Raw genomic sequence first — 5,542 nt, forward strand, 5'->3', positions numbered from 1 at the left:
CTTGTATCGTGTTCTTCGCGTTCATCCACTTCCCCGCGAATCCCGCTCCGCAATCACACTCACCCGGGTCAATTCGTGAGATCGGGCAACCCACACGGGCTTAGACCGCACCATATGGTATCAGAGCAAAGGTTGCTACGGATTTGACCCTCCGATTACACCAATTTCGCCCAAAAATTTTCCCAAAAATTTTTCCCAAAAAAATAGCTCGAATTTGGATCTCTGGATTTGTTGAGTTTTTTGTGGTTTTGGTCCACAGATCTGTTGTCTCTAGTGTTGATCTACATCTCCTCCAAATTTCACCGTCAAATTCCTTGTATTGCGCTCAGAATCGACAAATTTCTGCCCCAATTTCCGCCCCGTTCATCCTCGAGTTCGTCCAGTTCGTGCACCACCGGCACTGCCGGCCCCGTTTCACCGGCACTGCCGGCCTACCCGGAACTGCCGGCCGATTTCTTGCGGCACTGCCGCTGCTTCATCTTCCACCTTCCACCGCTCGCTGCGCAGCTTGCCGCCCCGCCCTCCTCACCACTTCTCGCCAGCGCTCGCGCCATCAACAGCAGCCGCCGCGCGCCCTGCAGCACCCCACCGAGCCGCCACCAGCCTCGCCCGCCAGCCCGCGCAGGCCACCTGCTCCCATCGCTCGCTCGCCTCCGCTTCCAACGCCCCGCCCCACAGCGCGCCCCACCAGGCATCAACGCCGCCTCCGCGGCCCAACTCCCGCTCGACCCAAGCACCACCACGCGCCGCCCACGGTACTTGCTCGCCGCACGCGCCAAACGCCGCACCAGCAACCATCCACGCGCGCGCCTTGACCAGGAGCCGCCCGCGCGCACGCACAGCAAGCCACCAGCCGCCAGGCAAGCTTCCGCTCGCCGTTGATCCGCGCAGAGACCATGCACGCACGCCCCTAGCTCCTAAATCCACCAGCAAGTCCCGCACCTGCTCGTGCAAGGTTTCAGTGCCCGGCACTGCCGGCCAACTCCTAGCGGCACTGCCGCCGAACGCAGTCCGGCACTGCCGCTCAACCCAGCCCGGCACTGCCGGCTTCGTCCATCCGCTGTACAAGTTTCGTTCAGTTTTGCCTCATCTTTTTGCTCCAAATTTTGACAACTTTCCGGCGTCCGTTGACTCCAAACTTTAACAACATCCTCCAACTACCCTACATAGTCCACGTCTAATTTTTGACGATTTTTGGAGCCCAACTTTTAACCGCTCGTTTTGACCCAACTTTTCGGGCATTGACATATTTTGCTCGGTTTCCGATTTGGAGTGCATCGGTTGTCTATTCCGCTTCCGCGCCTACATCAACACCGCGACGACACCGTTGGCACCCCGGATTCCGGCGCAACTTCGCCATCGTCATCGACACCACCACTTCGCCATCGCAAGCTCGTGTGCTTGACACCGCCTAACATCAATAGGTATAACTTGCCTCCCCTTGTAGCCCCGTTTCTTTCTTTGTGTACCTATCCCATTGAGAGTAGCTTTCCGAGTGTTGCGAAGCATTGCACAAGTGTCACGACCGTGAGAGGGTGTGTGCGTTGTGTTGAGCAAAGCTCCGAAGCAAGCTCGGTGAGAAAGATACACAAAAGAAGAAAAAGTGTGACATAGAGAAAAATAAAGCTTCTAAGCATACAAAAAAAAAAAGAGAAAAAGGAAATACAAAAAGAGTGTGTGTTCACCGATACAAAGGAGTGCAAAGCTTGTGAGCACTAAGAGAGAAAAGAGAAGAGTGGCATTTGTGCAAATCTAGTTGTTTCTCTCATATGCAACCAAGCTACGGTCTCTCTTGTGTTGGCGCGACACCGAGCTAATAGTCTTCGTTAGGACCATCTTTGTTACTTGCTCACTTCCTTGGTCGCGCTAACCCCATTATTCTTCCTTGTGTGTGTTTCCGTGTTTCCTTGATATAGATCACCACTTTTGACATTTGACTTTGGATCTTACCCACATTTGACAATAGACATTTTCTTTGGTTCTTTTCGTTTGCTATCCACTTCATCACCTACCACCATATAGAGTTCTTAGCCTTTTGCGTGTGCTTTGAGTGTGTGTGTGAGTACATATCGGTTATTCTCTAACTTGAACCATTTTCTCGATTTTGGTTTGCTAGCTTTGACCTTTTGGTAGTTTTCCTTCCACCACATACATATACACCCTTCCTAGTGAGAGCTATCCACTATGACCCCACAAGAAAAGGCCGAGATGAGAGCCTACTTTGCCGAGCTAGAAGCTCTTGAAGCCAAGATGTCCTCCCAAGACAAAGCCGAGTGCAAATCCTACTTCAAACACCTTGAGAGCAAGAGTGACACACCACATGAGTTGAGTGAGGACGCTTTGATTTCTAACACATTAACCTCTACTCCTCTTGTGTTGTCTTCCTCTTTGCTAGGTTGCTCGGACATCGACGACGCCGTTGCCATGGAGATGAGGGACTCCACTATACGTGAGATGAGCGACTCCACTATATGTGAGATGAGCGACTCCACTATATGTGAGATGAGCGACTCCACTATATGTGAGATGAGCGACTCCACTATATGTGAGATGAGTGAATCCACTATACATGAGCTTGAGTGCCTCCACATTGAGGATATGAGTGATACACCGAGTGAGATGAGAGTGGTAGTTGATAGGTCATGTGAGGCCATTTCGAATTCTAACAACTTACCCTCTACCTCTAGTGTGTTTCCTTGTGTCCCATTAGGTCCCATGGATGACGAGTTCCCGATCATGGAGAAGATGTACATGGTGCATGAAGACGATGCTATTACACCATGCTTGATTGAAGATGAACATGAAGGCCACATGGCACCTACCTCTTCCACAACACCCACTTCAAATGAGTCGGACTACAAAGGTACCTATATGGGTGTTGATGATGCCATGATCCCACTAGTGGACATGATGATTTGTGAGTGCTTGCATGAGTTGGATGATCCTATTGCCATGTCATATGCTTCTTTCACTTTCCCTTGTGATACTTGTGATACCACCATTGTTGATCATGTGGAAGTAGTTGCTTATGATAATATGTCCATGCCATGCTATGAGAGTTTCACTTTCTCTCCTATTGCTTGCAATATGTTGAACAATTGCTCTTTCCCATGTATTGCTTGCAATGAAAATGATGATGCTAATGCTTATGTTGTGACAACCTTGATGAACAATTTCTCTTTCCCTAGGTTTGTCGACAACAATGATAAAATGTTGAACATGTTTTGTGCTAGATGCTTGCAATACTCTCCCATTAATGCAACCAAAATGTTGAACAATTGTTCTTTCCAATGCTTGGTTTGCCATAATGTTAATGTGCTTGTAAATGAGATTGCCCCCATAGCTCTCTCAAATTTTGGAGACTTTGCATATATCCATGTTGAGCATGTTCCCATGTTTACTCCGCATATTCACCATATCTATTATGATGCTTTGCTTAACGCTAATGGTGATGTGCAAAAGAGATGGACCATCATGATGGATGATGTGTTCATATACCATGCACACACGTTCTTTGCTTTGCCTATTGTGTGTGTAGGTACAAGAATGCCAATGTCAACCTCGATTGAGCACGAGTTGACAAAGAGAGCTCTAGAGAGCATAATACAAGTAAGTTCAAGATCGAACCCGGCTCTAATACCTTTCCCATGCTTTGCATTGAACATGTCGAACAATTTCTCTTTCTCTTGGTTCTTTTGCAAGCATGATGATGTGATTCTTACCGTTGGTGTTGCCTCAAACAAGTTGACCAATTGCTCTTTCTTTTGGTTTGTTGGCACGCACGGTTGTGTAATTGTTGTCTTGATGAACTTTTTGGATGATATGCTTTGTGTTGCAACAAATATGAGGACCAATTTCTCTCTCCAATGGTTTGTGTGCACACATATTGATGATATTTTGGACACTCTTCCGTATGTGTTTTTGCCAAATTCTCCTCTTGTTGCTTCAAGGATGTTGAACAATTTCTCTTTCCGATGCCTTGAGTGCAATAATGCACATGAGTTTCTACATGAGATGGACACCATGGTCGTCTCACAATTTGGAGTTTTTGTGCTCCCGCATTTGGAAGATGTTCCTACGGAGTTCTTACACGTTGACCTTGCACATGCATTATTCTTGATAAATTTGTGTTGTGCTAACGGTGTTGTGAACATGAATGGACATGTCGTTGATGATATGCTCCTCTATCACGCACACATATACTTTGCTTGGTCTTTGTTGTGTGAAGGTACAAGTGACTTGAGAATGAGCGTCAACGAATGGGTTCAACCCCATACATCTACTACACAAGATCTCTCAATGAGAGCACACCGACATTATGCTAAGGTGACCTCCTTATACTTGGGACATATTGCTAAACCCATTGAACATTGGCTACGCTTTGAGTGTTCTCTTGCTTCTCTTGTGCTATTGATAGGGTACATGACTTTCAAGTGGACATTCAAGCGTTGGTGTCATCTACCTCCTCTACACGTTCATGATGAGTTATCGTCGAGGACGACTCTTTTTCAAGTGGGGGGAGATGATGCAGCCCGACCTTCGGTCTTCACCGCATCATGTGCTTCATCACCAAGACGGCACGCTAAGGTGAATCTTCTCCTTTACGCGTGCCTCGAATCGCCTACTTGGAACGATATACTACTTCATACTCCATCACATATTGATGATAGGAACTCGACGACAAGTACGGAGGGAAGAGAGGATGCCACGGAGACCCGAGGACGCAAGGCCGATGTCACGGAAGCTTGGAAGAGAAGGAGGAAGAGGAGCTAGAAGCTCCAGGGCCGGCACTGCCGCCCTACACAGGCCGGCACTGCCGCCTGGGCCGGGCTGCTGCCCTCACGCCGGCACTGCCGCCGAGGTCGTGACCACTTACAATCTGAACCCTAGGTTGCCACATGTATGGCTGTGCTTGTATCTTTGTTTCCCCAAAATACCCCTCCTTAGTGGTTCCCTATAAATAGACCTCCACCCCCACCTTCATGAGGGAGAGATGATGTTTAGATGAATTGGCTTATGCCTCTACTATCCCTTTGTGGATTTGGGTAACCCCCACCTTAGGTTAATTCCTATTGTACCACCCGGGCTCCTTATCGACTCGTGAAGATCTCTTTGGTGACTTCTACCGTTTGTTTGATCTTTTGCTTGCACTTCTACCTTTTGGTCTTTTGCTTGCACTTCTATCAACCTTCCGGTCTTTTCACCCTTCTAGATCTCGCGTGCTTCGATTTGTCGATCTCTTTGCGGGACTTCTACCGGAAGGTCTTTTCCTGCAACCTGTATCGAGTTGGTGGTTCGGGCCAACGAGAACAAACCGATTGTGTTGTGTGCGTGTGCTTGTATCGTGTTCTTCGCGTTCATCCACTTCCCCGCGAATCCCCCTCCGCAATCACACTCACCCGGGTCAATTCGTGAGATCGGGCAACCCACACGGGCTTAGACCGCACCAGAGTAAGAGGACCATTTACTTAAGGCTATGGTTGGGGAAACCTTAATGCTTGCTAGTATTTACGGATGTTTGCTAGCAAGCCAATCATATAGT

The sequence above is a fragment of the Lolium rigidum genome, chromosome 7 (genome assembly GCF_022539505.1).
Source record: "Lolium rigidum isolate FL_2022 chromosome 7, APGP_CSIRO_Lrig_0.1, whole genome shotgun sequence".
NCBI classification, from domain to species: Eukaryota; Viridiplantae; Streptophyta; class Magnoliopsida; order Poales; family Poaceae; genus Lolium; species Lolium rigidum.